At 55.5% G+C, this 17500-nt stretch overlaps 1 protein-coding gene across 1 annotated transcript in view; it reads right to left on the bottom strand.

Annotated features, from left to right (window-relative positions):
- ADGRG4 (adhesion G protein-coupled receptor G4) overlaps window positions 1-17500 on the bottom strand; it is a 1724535-nt gene that overhangs the window by 1653454 nt on the left and 53581 nt on the right. The window lies entirely within an intron of this gene.

Raw genomic sequence — 17500 nt, 5'->3', positions numbered from 1 at the left:
ACGTCAAAGTCCATCCCTTGTAGCGAGATGGACCACCGCAGCAGCTTGGGGTTCTCGCCCCGCATTTGCATTAGCCATTGCAAGGGCCGGTGGTCGGTCTGGACCCGGAAGTGGGTGCCAAAGAGGTAGGGCCGGAGCTTCTTGAGGGCCCACACCACAGCGAAGGCCTCACGCTCAATAGTGCTCCAGCGTTGCTCTCGGGGCAGTAGTCGTCGGCTGATGAAGGCCACTGGTCGGTCGAGCCCCTTTTCGTCGGCTTGGGATAGGACGGCCCCGATCCCATACTCGGAGGCGTCCGTCTGTACCACGAACTCCTTCTGGTAGTCCGGGGCCTGCAGCACCGGAGCAGTACACATGGCTGTCTTTAGGGTGTCGAAGGCTGTTTGGCAGCGGGGTGTCCAGTGTACCTTCTTGGGCTGCTTTTTGGACGTTAACTCTGTGAGGGGGCCAACAATGCTCCCATAGTCCCGGATAAACCGCCGGTAGTATCCGGTGAGGCCCAGGAAGGCCCGGACAGCGGTCTGGGTAGTGGGGGGTTCCCAGGTCTGGATGGCATCTATCTTTGCTTGGAGGGGGGCCACCTGCCCGCTCCCCACTTGATGGCCCAGGTAGGTCACGGATCCGTGGCCGATTTGGCATTTGCTGGCCTTGATTGTGAGCCCGGCCCGCTGAAGGGCGGCCAGGACGGCCTTCAGGTGGAGAAGGTGCTCGGCCCAGTGGTTGCTGTACACGGCAATGTCATCTAAGTAGGCCGCGCTGAAGGCCTCAAGCCCGGCCAAAACCTTGTTCACCAGTCTTTGGAAGGTGGCCGGGGCGTTCTTCATTCCGAAGGGCATCACCCGAAAGTGGTAATGCCCATCCGGGGTCGAAAAGGCGGATCTTTCTTGGGCGCCGGGGGTGAGCTGGATCTGCCAGTACCCGGCGGTGAGGTCCAGCGTGCTCAAGTAGCGAGCGGCCCCTAGGCGGTCGATGAGTTCGTCGGCCCGGGGTATCGGGTGTGCGTCTGTCTTGGTTACTGCATTCAGGGCTCGGTAGTCCACGCAGAATCGCAACTCCGGGGGGTGACCGGGAGCTGCGGCCTTGGGCACCGGGACGACAGGGCTGGCCCACGGGCTGTCGGAAGGCTCGATGACCCCCAGGGCCAGCATCTTCGCTACTTCGGCCTGGATGCAGGCCCGCACTCGGTCAGGCACCCGGTAGGCTCTGTGTCGTATGGGGGGGCTCTCCCCGGTGTCGACATCGTGGACGCACCAGTGGGTCACCCCCGGGGTGAGAGAGAAGAGGGTTGCGTAGTCCCGCAGTAATTGCTGGCAGTCGTTGCGCTGTTCCGGGGTCAGGGACGAGGCGAGTTGGACCCCTTCGATCGATCCATCGTGAATGTCGGATTGCAAGAGGTCGGGCAAGGGCTCGGAGTCGTCCTCGCCCCCTTCGTCAGTCGCCAGCAGCAGGCTCAGTTCGGTCCGGGCGAAGTGGGGTTTTAGCCTGTTAGCATGTAGGACCCGGATGGGGTTCCGGGGGGACTCCAGATCGACCAGGTAGGTGACGGGACTTTTCTTCTCCACCACCTTGAAGGGCCCGGTCCACTTGTCCTGGAGGGCGCCGGGTTCGACCGGGGCCATGACCCATACTTTCTGTCCTGGCTCGAATTCTATAGTAGAGGTGTTGCGATCGTACCACCGCTTCATGTCCTCCTGGCTGGCCTCGAGGTTGGCTTCGGCCATGGCTCGGAACCTGCGGGTCTGGTTTCGGAGGGTCAGGAGGTATCGGTAGACGTCAGGAGGGGCTCCTCGGGGCTTCATCTCCCAGCCCTCCTTGACCAGGCTGAGCGGTCCGCGGACCGGGTGTCCATACAATAGTTCAAACGGGCTGAACCCCAGGGACTTCTGCGGGACCTCCCGATAGGCAAACAGGAGGCAGGGCAGCAGGACATCCCATTTCCGCCTGAGGGGTTCTTCCAGGCCCTGGATCATCCCTTTTAATGTTCGGTTGAACCGCTCAACCAGTCCGTTCCCCTGAGGGTGATAGGGGGTCATGAACTTGTATGTGACCCCGCACTGTTGCCACAGAGACCGCATGTACCTGGAGATAAAGTTCGTGCCGCGGTCGCTCACCACTTCGCTGGGGAATCCCACTCGGGAGAAGATCCCCATCAAGGCCCGGCCTACCACAGGGGCCGTTATAGTTCTTAGCGGGACCGCCTCCGGGTACCTGGTGGCGTGGTCCACGAGGACCAGGATGAAGCGGTGGCCCAGGGCGGTTTGGGGGTCCAGGGGTCCCACAATATCGATTCCGACCCGTTCGAACGGGGTGCTGACGGCCGGAAAGGGCTGGAGGGGGGCCTTGACCCGACCCCCCGTCTTTCAGCTGGCTTGGCAGGTCTGGCAGGACCGGCAGTGGTTGTCCACATCTCTCCGCATCCGGGGCCAGTAGAAGTGGGTCACCAGACGACTGTACGTTTTGTCTTGCCCCAAGTGTCCGGCGAGGGGCACATCATGGGCCAGGTGGAGAAGGAACTCCCGGAAGCGGAGGGGGACCACCAACACGCGGCTGGCCCCGAGTTCTGCTACTTTCTGTTCACTGTACAACAGGCCCTCGGTCCAGTAGATCCAGTGGGTGCCGGTCTGGTCACCGTTGGCTTGCGCGGTCGCCTGTTGTCGGACCCCTTCGAGAGAGGGACAGGACTGTTGTTCTTGCTGGAACTGCTCTCGGGTGGGGCCCCCTTCGTGTCGCCATTGTGTCAGCTCTGGGAGGGCGCTCGGAGAAGCCATCTCTTCGGGGGAGGATTCGCTGGGTCCAGGGTCGGTGTCCGCCTCCTCCTCGCTGCTGGTGGGAGGGGGTGTGAGCCCCTCGGGCTGGGCGGTCCCGGAGGTCGAGGATGAGCGGGGGGCCTGGGCGGTCATGGACCGGGTGATGGCGCAGGCCCAATCAGCCAGTCCCAACATTCGGAGGTGCTCTCGTCGCTCTACTTGAGCCCAGGGGGAACTTTCCAAGTCGTTCCCCAGGAGGCAGTCGACCGGGGCGTCGTCGCGCACTGTCACCTTCAGCAGGCCCGTCACCCCTCCCCACTCGAAGGGGACCAGGGCCATCTGGCATAGGCTTTCACTGTTGTCGGCCGTCCGTACGGGGCACAGCACATTCGGTAGAATCTGCCCAGGGGTCACCAGGTGGCAGCGGACAGCGGTGATACTGGCGCCTGTGTCACGAAGGGCTTCGGCCCGTTGTCCATTGACCGTGACCTGCTGCCGGTACTTCTGGGTGTTGGTTGGGAAGGGGGTGCAGGGTACCATCTCTCGGCTACCCAGGCAGACCAGGGACATGGCTGCCGGCTCCCACTCAGTGTTCTCTCGGTCGAGGGCCTCCTCTTCCTCTTCTCCTCCCCCCAAGGCGGCGGCTGTCAGCTGCCGGGGCGGGTGCCCGCCGGCCCCATTTCTTCGGTTCAGAGGGCAGGCCGGATCGCTGGCAAAGTGTCCTGTTTGTTGGCAGCCGTAGCAGGTCACTGGCGGCCGTGGTCCGGGTCGGGCCGGGCCCACCTTTCGGGCTAGGCTCGGGGAGAGATGTGGCTGCGGTGGCCCTCGAGGGGGGCTCCTGGGGGCCCCGGCGGGAGGGTCTCGGTTCCTGTTCGGCCTTCCCCCCCACCGCGCTGGCGGGGGGGTCCGTTGGGGTTCCTCTGGTACTCCCCCATTGAGTTCCGGGGGACCCGGGAGTTGACCCATCAATCGGCCTCGACGGCAAGTTTTCGCGGGTCGGTCATTTTGCTGTCGAGGAGGTGCTGTCTCAGTTCCACGAAGCAATTGTTGGAAAGGTGTTCCCACACGATGAGGTCGACCAGCTGCCCGTAGGTGGTTACTTTGCTCCCTTTGATCCACCCTTCTAGGGCCCGACTGAAAAAGTCCACATATTCCACCCATGTGGTACCCGGGATTTTCTTGCAGTCTCTGAACCGCTGGCGGTACATTTCCGCTGTTAGCCCGTAGCGGGTGAGCAGGGCCTCCTTCATGTGATCGTAGGAGGTCATCACCTCCTCCGGTAGCTGGAGCAGCGTGTCCCGCCCCTCACTCAGGAACCGCCCCCACAGGCCCGCGCCCCAGTCCTTTCGGGGCACCCGATGAGAGGTCATGGCCACCTCGTAGGCCTTGAACCATTGTTGGATGTCGTCATTCTTGTAATACTCCTTGACGACTTCTTTCGGGATATGTACCTTGGCCTCGGAAGGCGGTAGAGTGTCTCTAGTACTGGGGGTGTCAGTCCCTCCGTTCTTGGCCTTGATCTCGAGCTCCTTGAGACTGCGCTCGTGCTCAAGAGTTAGTTTCTTTTCCTCCAACTCCCGGTGTCGTCTCTTCTCCTCTATCTCTTCTTGAAGGCGCAGCTGCTCTAGGGCCAGTTTCTTTTCTGCCAGCTGGAGTTCACCGTCCAGCCGCAGTCGGGCGAGCTCTAGCTCGTGGCCCCGGACCTTTTCCCGCTCTCGTATTTCTTCTTCGGAGAGGCCGGTTTCTAGGCTCTTTCTTCCTCCGGTTGCCGGAGTCCGTGCGGTTGCTGCGGTCTCAGTCAGGGGCAAGGGCCCTTCTTCCTGGGAGGGGCATGCCCCGGCCTCCAACCATGCCCTCAGAGCTTTCTGCATCTCCTCTTTGGTACCTAGGCTGGTGGTTGCAATGCCTTTGTCTTTGCAGAGCTGTTTCAATTCTTTGTGCGTATATTCTTCCAGCCGTTCGGGCTGGAACTCCATTGTCGCGTTGTTTTCCTGGCTGCTCATGATGCTGTTCGTTTGGATGGGTAGCTAGTGGGTACTGGCTGGTACGTACTGCGTTCGGCTCGGATCCCGTCGCTGGCCACCAAATGTTGGAAGGCGGACCCCGAGGAGTCGGTGCGACCACCAAGGGGGGGGCCCTCACACTGCACGAAGTAGCCGAGCGCTGCCGAGAAGTCTCCTGAGAGATCCTTCTCCTATCACGTCCTAGCACAGTAACACCACCACACAGGACTCAAGGAGGTTGTCTTGTGACAAGCAATTCTTTATCAGCAATAAAAAGGTTACGAGGTCAATATTTACACGAAGGGATCGAGGGATCCACCAAAAGTCTCAGTGTCTCTTTGGAAGGGTCGGGGTAGCGGGACAGTCTTTGGCAGGAATGCGGTACGAGGGTACCTGGGGCCCAGTTCTTATCCTCAAGCTGGAGGACCTCCGGATCTCGGAGGGGTTGAGCCGCGACGGCGTCAGCAGGGCTCTGGCGTACAGTTCGTGGAGAGCCGCGATCCAATCAGCAGGGCTCTCAAGATGGTTTCTGCTCAGCTCGAGCCGCGACGTCGTCAGCAGGGCTCCGAGGGAGGTTTCAGCGAGGTTGGGCCGCGACGGCGTCAGCAGGGCTCCGATGTTCCAGGTGGTTCAGAAAGGGTTCACAGGAAGGAGCCGTGACGCAGTCAGCAGGGCTCGTGATGGTTCCGACAAGAGTTCTTCTCCGTAGGGTCAGCCGCGATTCAATCAGCAGGGCTCTCGACTCCGGGATACAACTGCCGAGCTGTGGTGGGGTCGCCCCAGATATAGGTCTGGAGCCCTTTGATGTCCGGACCTATGCGCCCGAGGGGGCGGAGTGGCCGGGTGGAGGTGGCCAGACGCCCAGCAGGAGAGGCGCCAGGCCCATGGGAGTTGCAGGGCGATCACACCTCGAGAGGGGAGGACAGTTGGGGGTCCCATCGATACTGTCCTCCGCCGGGGGCGATGAATGGTTCCTGCGGCACCCCCTGGCTAGTTCGTGGTGCCTCGATGTCGGGGCTTCGCTGGGGTCGAGGCCGGGTTGAGCGGGGTCGCGCCGGCTGGTGCACGGTGTGACGTGGATGCCAACAAGATGGCGGAGCCACGAGGAGTATGCGTCCACGTGCAGCTCCGGGTGAAGGGCCTTGGTGCAGTTCAGACGGGTGGCCCGTGACGGCCGGGGCGGGGAACGGGCACAATCCAGGGGGTTAAGGACCACGCCACGAGGCCGGGTCCAACAGACACTAGGATAGTCACTATCCTATTGAGCACCGGAGTGCCCAAGTTACCTAGCCCACAGGCTGCGGGTGCATAGGGGTTAAGTTGCGTCGGGTTTCGTCGTCGACTCCTATGGATGCCTGAAGAAAGATGCTGACAGGCAGTAAGTGAAGAGTGTCCGGTGGATCCCAAGGCTGGGATCAAGAAGAGAGGAGACCTGTAAGCAGAAGGGACAGAGTCAAGGTCACTAGCCAGTGACCGCGTGGAACCAGGAAGGAACCAGGCGATGTCGTGAAGATTACAGGTGAAGGTGAAGCTTGTCGCTGCAGCCAGGAGGACCAGGAAGCGTTGAGGATGACCAGGACCAGGAGGCAAGCTGTCCCACGAAGGCTCTTGCTGTCGGCGGCATCGAAGTTGGACTAGGACTCACCAAGCCTTGGCAAGCGGAACCCACGCAGAACGGAGGACTTGCTTCTGGTGCAGACCAGGAAGGTCTGGGGTGCTTCTCTTTTTCAAAGGAGCAGGAGCCAGTCTGGAGGAGCCAAACCAGCAATGAAGATTTCAGGGTGCGTCGTCACAAAGGCCACTAGCCAGCGGGCAAGCAACCGGACAGACGCGGCAAGCAGGAAAATGCTGAAGGGCCCCACGCAGAACTCGTGGAGTGTGAGGGGCTGATCTTCGGTGCAGATGGTGCTTGGGGTTGGGGCTTCTCAATCCCCGGTGCACAACTTCGAGGGTGCCTCAGAAGCTGCGCTTGAAGATACTAGCCACTTTTCCCAGGTAGCCGGTCCCACGTCGCTCGTCGCCTCCACGGATCTCAGCTCTGCTGTGGATGTGGTTCAGGGTCGGAGAAGTCTGGTCGGGCTCTGCAGTCGGTTCCTCGTAGAACTTGGGCAAAGCAAAGGGTAGTCTCTTGATGGTGCCTGTTTGCACAGGGTAGCCACTCCTTGGCCACAAGGGAGATTCTTCAGTCTTCTTCTTTCGTCGAATGTCGAAGGTCCAGAGTTTCTGTTCAAGTTTGCAGGTTCAGGATAATCTAAAGTCTTGAGGCCCAACTCCCACTCTTATACTAATCTGGGGGCTGGGATACCTGCTAGGTCACGCCTTATGGGTGGGACCTGGGAGGGGGTGGTTACACCCACTTCCCTTTGTCCAGTTTCGCGCCAGAGCTGGGGCTGGAGTGCCCCAGCGCCGGTTTGAACTGGACTATGCAAGGAACACCTTGTGTGCCCCAGGCATGTCTCATTCCTTTCAGCCCACCCTGCCCCAATACACTAAAGGCCGTCTGGGGAGGTGCTAGCACCTCCCCAAGCAGGAAACCTATTGTCCAGGCCTCCCTGGCTGGGATCACTCCCAGCTGCAGGAGGTCAGACTTGTGTCGTGGCAGCAGCATCCATTTTGTGATGCTGAGGCTTTGGTCAGAGGCTAACAGTGAAGTATGATTTTAACATGTCTTTCCCTCTAGAAGGGGGGAATAATATCCTCATGTCCAGAAATGGTATGGGGGTATTATTCCACAGTGATAGACACCTTACACGACATGTTTCGATAAAGCCAAACCATAGTTACCATAACCGTCTAAGATTATAAGGCACTTTAAGAGTATATGGTAGGCTATATCATAGAACAGCTATAAGGACATGGTTCCGAAAGCTGTAGACAGGCTCAGCTCATGCTAGAGCACCATCTCACATGTTACCAAGCACTCTGCCTCCAGGATTGTTAAGGCCTGCCATAGGAGTGACTGATAGGTACACATGTGTCTATATGTAAGTTAGGTATAGGAATACTACACCTAAGCAAGGGGTGGTTACACGACCTTGCCCCAGCTGAGTGATCAGCCAGTTGTGTCAAAATGGAAGGCCAGGCCAGGGGTGGCATAATACATGCTGCAGCCCCTGGTAGGCCTAGGGTACACCTATGCCCTGGGTACCTAGGGTACACTGTACAGGGGCCAATAAGGTGATCCTATCCAAATGGGTTATGCACCTAAAGTACATAGTATTACTTTAGAGAGAGAACAGCAGGGCTGTGGGTCTGATTAGCAGGCCCACAGCCACATCTAAGTCGAAAACCAGTAAAGCAAAAGCAAAAAGTGGGGGTGAACATAGAAAGCAGACCCTACTCTCCTACACAACCCCTCCCCAAACTTAGGGACATTAAACTAACCTTGACCAGTTGAGTCTTCATGTTCTAAGTGGAAATATCTGGAGAGTCCATCTGCATTGGCATGGTCAGTCCCAGGTCTATGTTCCACTGTGAAGTCCATCCCCTGTAGGGAAATGGACCACCTAAGAAGTTTGGGATTTTCACCCTTCATCTGATTTAGCCACAAGAGGGGCCTATGGTCTGTCTGAATCTTGAAGTGAGTGCCAAACAAGTATGGCCTCAGCTTCTTCAGGGCCCAAACCACAGCAAAGGCCTCCCTCTCAATAGCTGACCAACGTTTCTCTCTAGGGGTCAGCCTTCTACTTATAAAAGCAATGGGCTGGTCTTGACCATCTACATTCAGTTATGAAAGAACAGCTCCCACACCCAACTCAGAAGCATCTGTCTGGACAATGAACTCTTTGGAGTAGTCTGGACTTTTCAGAATAGGTGCACTGCACATGGCCTGCTTCAGGTCATCAAATGCTTTTTGACAGCTTACTGTCCACTGAACTTTCTTTGGCATCTTCTTGGAGGTCAAGTCATTAAGTGGTGTCACTATGGACCCATAGTTCTTAACAAACTTTCTGTAGTACCCAGTCAGGCCCAAGAAAGCTCTGACCTGAGTCTGGGTAGTTGGAGGAGTCCAGTCCTTTATGGTCTGGATCTTGCTCTCCAGTGGTTGAACCTGACCCCCACCAACTAGGTGGCCCAGGTATACAACCTTGCTCTGCCCTATCTGGCACTTAGTGGCCTTGATAGTGAGGCCTGCCTTTTGCAGGGCCTCTAGAACATTCCTCAGGTGGACCAGGTGATCCTCCCAGGTGGAGCTAAAGACAGCAATATCATCAAGATAAGCTGCACAATAATCATCCAACCCAGTAAGGACTTGATTCACCAACCTTTGGAAAGTGGCAGGTGCATTCTTCAAACCAAAGGGCATTACCACAAATTGATAATGTCCTCCTGGGGTCAAGAAAGCAGTTTTGGCCTTTGCATTCTCAGCTAGTCTGATTTGCCAGTAGCCTGCTGTCAGGTCAAATGTGCTCAAAAACTTAGCAGCTGCCAGTCTGTCAATGAGCTCATCTGCCCTAGGTATTGGGTGGGCATCTGTCCTAGTGACAGCATTGAGACCTCTGTAATCCACGCAAAACCTCATCTCTCTCTTACCATCTTGGGTGTGAGGTTTTGGCACAAGGACTACAGGACTAGCCCAAGGGCTCTCTGAAGGTTCAATGACTCCCAGCTCCAACATCTTTTGTACCTCAACTTTTATGCAGTCCCTGACATGGTTAGGTTGCCTGTAGATTTTACTCTTCACAGGCAGACTGTCACCAGTGTCCACCTCATGGGTGCACCAGTTTGTCTGACTTGGGGTCAGAGAGAACATATGTCTGTAGGACTGCAGAACTTGCCTGCAGTCCTGTTGCTGATGGGCAGTGAGGCTGTCAGAAAAGACCACACCATCAACTGAGCCATCATCAGGGTTCTGAGTCAACAGGTCTGGGAGAGGGTCACTCTCTTCCTCCTGCCCCTCATCTGTAGCCATGAGTAGCCCCATGTCTGCCCTGTCAACATATGCCTTCAATCTGTTGACATGAAGCACCCTGTGGGGGCTTCTGGGAGTCCCAAGGTCCACCAAGTAGGTGACTTCTCCCTTTTTCTCAACAATAGTGTGGGGTCCAGACCATTTGTCTTGGAGTGCTGCTGGGGCCACTGGCTCCAACACCCACACTTTCTGTCCTGGCTGGTAAACAGTCAGTACAGCCTTTTGGTCATGCCAAGCTTTTTGGAGTTCTTGGCTTGCCTCAAGGTTTTTAGAAGCCTTCTTCATATACTCTGCCATCCTGGAGCGGAGACCAAGTACATAATCCACTATGTCTAGTTTGGGTTGTCTGAGAGGTCTCTCCCATCCTTCCCTTACCAAACACAGGGGTCCTCTTACAGGATGCCCAAACAAAAGCTCAAAAGGGCTGTAGCCAACCCCCTTTTGTGGGACCTCTCTGTAAGCAAACAGAAGGCAGGGTAAAAGGATGTCCCATCTTCGCCTAAGCTTGTCTGGCAATCCTTTTATCATTCCCTTTAGGGTCTTGTTGAATCTCTCAACAAGCCCATTGCACTGTGGGTGATAGGGTGTGGTGAACTTGTAGTTAACACCACACTCCTTCCACATTGCAGTCAAGTATCCTGACATGAAGTTGGCACCTCTGTCAGAAATGACCTCCTTTGGAAAGCCCACTCTGGAGAATACTCCAAGCAGGGCCCTTGCCACAACAGGAGCTGTTGTGGTCCTCAGGGGAATTGCTTCTGGGTACCTGGTGGCATGGTCCACTATCACCAGTATGAATCTGTGCCCAGATGCTGTTTGTGGGTCCATTGGTCCTACAATATCTATGCCCACTCTTTCAAAGGGAACCCCCACCACAGGTAGTGGTATGAGGGGGGCCTTTGTGGTGCCACCTGATTTGCCACTGGCTTGGCAGGTGACACAGGAGCGACAAAACTCCTTAGTATCTTCTGACATATGGGGCCAGTGAAAGTGAGGGACAAGCCTGTCCCAAGTCTTGTTCTGGCCTAAATGCCCTGCAAGGGGAATATCATGGGCCAAGGTAAGAAGGAAGCCTCTGAACTTCAGTGGTATGACCAACCTCCTGGATGCACCAGGCTTGGGGTCTCTAGCCTCTGAATACAGTAGCCCTTCATCCCAATACACTCTATGGGTACCTTGAGCATTCCCTGCAGCCTCAGCAGCAGCCAGCTGTCTGAGGGGTTCAAGAGAGGGGCAGTCTAATTGAGCCTGCCTCAGATCTGCCCTTGAAGGTCCCCCTGTCCCAAGAAACTCAACCTGATCAGGTTCAAGTTCTTCTAGGACAGTTCCTTCAGGGCTCTCAGAATCATCCTCCTGGGAGGGCTGATCCACCACCTGAGGCAGGGGGGAAGGCACAGCCTTAACCCTACTGCTCTTTCTCTTGGGTTGTGACTGGTCCATAGTTTCAGGATCCAGCACTTGTTCAGTGGTGCACTTTTTGGCCTGTGACCTGGTCACAGCAAGGACATGTGCATCTATCCCCAGCATTTCTGCATGGGTCCTATACTCCACTTCAGACCAAACTGAAGTTTCAAGATCATTGCCCAGTAAACACTCTACAGGAAGGTCTGAACTAACAACAACTTTCTTGAGGCCAGTTACCCCTCCCCAGGAGAAGTTAACAATAGCCACACTATGGGAGGTAGTGGCATTGCTAGCGTTGGTCACTAGGTAATTCTCACCTAGTATGATCTGTCCAGGGTCCACAAAAGCAGGTGTCACCATTGTGACACTAGCCCCAGTCTCCCTGTAGGCCTGAGCCATTCTTTGGTTGATAAAAGGAGTCTGTCTGTACTTGCCCAGGTTACTGGGGCCTACAGTAGAGGACAAAGCTAAATCCCCATCACAGATCAGAACAGCCTGAGTAGGTACTCTGACTAGGCCAGAATCCTCCTCAGTTCCCAGGGTTAACCCTACTACACCCTTTAGCTGGGAACCACCACTTACAGCTGAACTAGGGGGTACAGTTGCCTTAGGGGCAATGGTGGCTGGGGGCTTATGCTTTTTGGTGCACTCACTAAACCAATGTGAGTTGGACTTACAATAGTTGCACCATGGTTTCTTTTGGCCATCTTTCTTTTTATCCTTTTTGGGACCACCCTCCCCCTGAGCCTTTTGGGGGCCTGGTGAAGACTTCTGGTCTTTTTGTTTCTGATCATTACCCTTCTGTTCTGCCTTTTTCTGATCACCGCCCTGGTTCTGGTTTTTCTGCTTAACTCTAGTCCTGACCCATCTATCTGCCTTCTTTCCCAATTCTTGGGGAGAAGTCAGATCAGAATCAATCAGGTGTTGATGCAATAGCTGGTTTTGACAGTTGTTAAGTATTTGTTCTCTCATGATCAAATTATACAATCCTGTATAGTCCTTAACCTTACTTCCCATTAGCCAGCCTTCCAGAGCCTTAGTGGCACAATCTACAAAGTCAGTCCAGTCCTGAGTCTGTGTCTTCTGGGTATCCCTGAACAACAACCTGTATTGTTCAGTGGTTAGGCCAAACCCATCAATCAGAGCACTCTTCAGGACAGTGTAATTATCTGCATCCTCATCACTAACGGTGAGGAGCTTGTCTCTACCTTTCTCAGAGAAGGAGAGCCACAAGATAGCTGCCCACTGACTTTGGGGTACCTGCTGTACTTTGCAAGCTCTCTCCAAAGCAGTTATCCATTTGTGGATGTCATCCCAACACTTGTAGGGAGGGACAATCTTGCTCAGGTTTCTATTATCATAGTGCCTGTCTCTATCCTTAGGGATATTGCTGCCACCAGTGGGCTCTGACCCACTTAACGTTTGCTCTCTAGCCAGAGCAAGCTTCTCCTTGGCAAGGGCAAGTTCTTCCCTCTGAATCCTCAGATTAGCTTCCCTCATTCTGGCTTCATGTTCCTTTCTCTCAGGGGAAGTCATTCCTCTGTGAGAGGAAACACTAGAGATGCTAGAGACATGGGAGTGGATGGATTCCCTTGAAGGGGATCTGTCCTTCCTGCTTCTCTGTGTAAGCCCACTTGGGGGTCTGTATGGGGGGACCCCATGCAAACTCCCATGTAAGCTTAGGTTAGCCTGGCTAAGTCTTCCTACTTGGCCCTGGCTGTCTACCTCTTCATCTGAAGTCCCATCTGACTCATCTGTGGTGGGTAGACCCTCCTTTGTACCTAGGGTACCTGCCTGAGAGGCTTTAAGAGCATCATACTCCTCTAGGAGTTGTCTTAACTGAAGGAGGGTAGGGTTTGCACCCTGTTTTATTCCTCTGGAGGTACACAATTGTCTCATCTCCTGGAATGTTAGGGTATCATATCTAGAGGGGGTCTTCTGCAGACCTGATCCTCCTGAGAGAGCATCTACTTGATCTCCTCCCAGAGACATGATCTAGTGAGGGTGTGGTGTGTGCACCTACCTACACTAGTTGTTTCTACTAAACCTCTCTGGTAGTTGTAGTCAGGGTGTGTTACTCCCTTCAACCTACAACTACTAAGTCCAGTAGGACTTAAGTATTATAATCTATGTTATATGTACCTAGACAATATCTGTGTGATCTTTCAATTTAGTATCTTAAGATTACAATGGTATTACAACAACAAGCTCAGATCCCAACCGCTGCTCACCAATGTGGGAAGTTGGCCTGATGTATGATGTCACTAGTTCTAGTGTACACCTTATATCAGTCCAAATACCCTTATGGTGATTGGTTGTAAAGTCAACCTTATAGACCAGCTATCCTAGTGGTAGCATGGACAAGAGCAGTCTTAGGCTAAACTCTGAATGGCATGTGAAGCCAGCTGTGATACCATATATAATCCCTTGAATACCAAATGAAAGGACACCACAACAGATATATATATAAAATAAAGTGTATTTATTCTAGTCAAATCCTCAGCACTCTTTATGAGATTAGAGGTAAGTACAACACAGTCTTATTTAAGCATACATTAAGTCACACAGGTAAGTAAAACAGTTAGGCCCTAGGGGCCACGCAAACCATATACTAAGTAAGTGGTATAAGGACCACTGTCACGGAAATAGAATAGGCCTAGGCCTAGGTAATCGCTGGGGCTACACTATACTACCAAAGGTTAGGAAGTGGGAGGCCCACGGGATTCGTGTGCAGAGTGGAAACACTCACGCGTAATGCGTAAAAGTCAATAGCAATAGCACAGTTTAGAAATTGATAGATTTAGGACACTTCCGGAGTAGCTAGGAAGTCGAGACTGGAAAACTAGACACTAGGATAGTCACTATCCTGTTGAGCACCGGAGTACCCAAGTTACCTAGCCCACAGGCTGCGGGTGCATAGGGGTGAAGTTGCGTCGGGTTTCGTCGTCGACTCCTATGGATGCCTGAAGAAAGATGCTGACAGGCAGTCAGTGAAGAGTGTCCGGTGGATCCCAAGGCTGGGATCAAGAAGAGAGGAGACCTGTAAGCAGAAGGGACAGAGTCAAGATCACTAACCAGTGACCGCGTGGAACCAGGAAGGAACCAGGCGATGTCGTGAAGATTACAGGTGAAGGTGAAGCTTGTCGCTGCAGCCAGGAGGACCAGGAAGCGTCGAGGACGACCAAGACCAGGAGGCGAGCTGTCCCACGAAGGCTCTTGCTGTCGGCGGCGTCAAAGTTGGACTAGGACTCACCAAGCCTTGGCAAGCGGAACCCACGCAGAACGGAGGACTTGCTTCTGGTGCAGACCAGGAAGGTCTGGGGTGCTTCTCTTTTTCAAAGGAGCAGGAGCCAGTCTGGAGGAGCCAAACCAGCGATGAAGATTTCAGGGTGCGTCGTCACAAAGGCCACTAGCCAGCGGGCAAGCAACCGGACAGACGCGGCAAGCAGGAAAATGCTGAAGGGCCCCACGCAGAACTCGTGGAGTGTGAGGGGCTGATCTTCGGTGCAGATGGTGCTTGGGGTTGGGGCTTCTCAATCCCCGGTGCACAACTTCGAGGGTGCCTCAGAAGCTGCGCTTGAAGATACTAGCCACTTTTCCCAGGTAGCCGGTCCCACGTCGCTCGTCGCCTCCACGGATCTCAGCTCTGCTGTGGATGTGGTTCAGGGTCGGAGAAGTCTGGAAGTCAAGCTCTGGTCGGGCTCTGCAGTCGGTTCCTCGTAGAACTTGGGCAAAGCAAAGGGTAGTCTCTTGATGGTGCCTGTTTGCACAGGGTAGCCACTCCTTGGCCACAAGGGAGATTCTTCAGTCTTCTTCTTTCGTCGAATGTCGAAGGTCCAGAGTTTCTGTTCAAGTTTGCAGGTTCAGGATAATCTAAAGTCTTGAGGCCCAACTCCCACTCTTATACTAATCTGGGGGCTGGGATACCTGCTAGGTCACGCCTTATGGGTGGGACCTGGGAGGGGGTGGTTACACCCACTTCCCTTTGTCCAGTTTCGCGCCAGAGCTGGGGCTGGAGTGCCCCAGCGCCGGTTTGAACTGGACTATGCAAGGAACACCTTGTGTGCCCCAGGCATGTCTCATTCCTTTCAGCCCACCCTGCCCCAATACACTAAAGGCCGTCTGGGGAGGTGCTAGCACCTCCCCAAGCAGGAAACCTATTGTCCAGGCTTTCCTGGCTGGGATCACTCCCAGCTGCAGGAGGTCAGACTTGTGTCGTGGCAGCAGCATCCATTTTGTGATGCTGAGGCTTTGGTCAGAGGCTAACAGTGAAGTATGATTTTAACATGTCTTTCCCTCTAGAAGGGGGGAATAATATCCTCATGTCCAGAAATGGTATGGGGGTATTATTCCACAGTGTTAGACACCTTACACGACATGTTTCGATAAAGCCAAACCATAGTTACCATAACCGTCTAAGATTATAAGGCACTTTAAGAGTATATGGTAGGCTATATCATAGAACAGCTATAAGGACATGGTTCCGAAAGCTGTAGACAGGCTCAGCTCATGCTAGAGCACCATCTCACATGTTACCAAGCACTCTGCCTCCAGGATTGTTAAGGCCTGCCATAGGAGTGACTGATAGGTACACATGTGTCTATATGTAAGTTAGGTATAGGAATACTACACCTAAGCAAGGGGTGGTTACACGACCTTGCCCCAGCTGAGTGATCAGCCAGTTGTGTCAAAATGGAAGGCCAGGCCAGGGGTGGCATAATACATGCTGCAGCCCCTGGTAGGCCTAGGGTACACCTATGCCCTGGGTACCTAGGGTACACTGTACAGGGGCCAATAAGAGAGAACAGCAGGGCTGTGGGTCTGATTAGCAGGCCCACAGCCACATCTAAGTCGAAAACCAGTAAAGCAAAAGCAAAAAGTGGGGGTGAACATAGAAAGCAGACCCTACTCTCCTACAGGATTGACAGATTGATAGCTCTTTCTCGATTCTGTGGGTGGTGGTGCATGGCCGTTCTTAGTTGGTGGAGCGATTTGTCTGGTTAATTCCGATAACGAACGAGACTCCTCCATGCTAACTAGTTACGCGACCCCCAGCGGTCGGCGTCCAACTTCTTAGAGGGACAAGTGGCGTTCAGCCACACGAGATCGAGCAATAACAGGTCTGTGATGCCCTTAGATGTCCGGGGCTGCACGCGCGCTACACTGAACGGATCAGCGTGTGTCTACCCTTCGCCGACAGGTGTGGGTAACCCGCTGAACCCCGTTCATGATAGGGATTGGGGATTGCAATTATTTCCCATGAACGAGGAATTCCCAGTAAGTGCGGGTCATAAGCTCGCGTTGATTAAGTCCCTGCCCTTTGTACACACCGCCCGTCGCTACTACCGATTGGATGGTTTAGTGAGGTCCTCGGATCGGCCCCGCCGGGGTCGGCAACGGCCCTTGGGGAGCACCGAGAAGACGATCAAACTTGAGTATCTAGAGGAAGTAAAAGTCGTTACAAGGTGAACCTGCGGAAGGATCATTAATGGTGGAGCGGCCCGAACGACCGACGGCGCCAGCCCGAAGCCCTCGGCCCGCCTCCTGCAAGCACGCACCGTAGGCACAGGGCCCGGCCCTGGCAGTCTGCGGCCACATGGGGCGCTGGGGTTTAGGACCGGGACTTCGGCGGGCCCCTTCCCCCCCCCCGGGGAAGGCCCGACCGACGCGCGAGGGACCGGGGACGGGGGGCAGCCCCCATCTCCTGTCCCTCTCCGAGACGGAACCCAAGCTCACCCGGCACGGAACCGAATGGCAGTGCATCCCTTGGCTGGCACCACCCCTCCCTCGAAAAAAGGCCCTGGCGCCGGCTGGGCCATCCAGGCGTCCCGAGACCCGGCCCGATCTGACCGGGTCTCTGGCATCCGAGGAGCGGCCCTTCTCGCGCGGCAGGGCGGCCTGCAAGAGAAGGGGCCGAGGGCCTGCGAGGGGACCCCGGCTCCTCTCGGTGGGAGGTGTGCGGGATGGGGAGCCGCCTGGCTCTTCCCTTCCGGCGCCTCTGACCCAGGCGAGGGTTGTGGTGGGCCGATCGCCAGCCTCTGCTGGCACGGCTCGGGCCGATCTGGCGACGGACGGCTGATGTGCAGGTGGAGCGACCCTCCCTCGTTGCCAGGTGCCCGGTCCAACCCGGTCCCGTTTGGCCGGGCTGAGGGGTTTGAAGACTCGGGTGGTCCCTCCCGGGTTACCCCGGGAGGGACCGGCGACTGCGGGGCTGCCTGCTCCCGTCGCTCCGGGAGCCCCCTCCCTTGCCCCCGGGTGGGTGGGGCGGGCTCCCGGGCCAAGCGCCTGGCAATGTTTTCCCTCCTCACGACGGTGCTGTCTGACTCCCAGAGGAGAAGCCTTGAACGGGGCGCCCGTGCCGTCTCGCCACGCGGGCGACGGACGGACGCCTTCCTCCTGCCTCTCCTGCGCCCGCAGGTGGGCGAACGTTTTCG

Source organism: Triturus cristatus, chromosome 5_2 (genome assembly GCF_964204655.1).
Source record: "Triturus cristatus chromosome 5_2, aTriCri1.1, whole genome shotgun sequence".
NCBI classification, from domain to species: Eukaryota; Metazoa; Chordata; class Amphibia; order Caudata; family Salamandridae; genus Triturus; species Triturus cristatus.
Note: the sequence above shows the minus strand (reverse complement) of the source record. Positions and strands in the feature narration are given on the sequence as shown.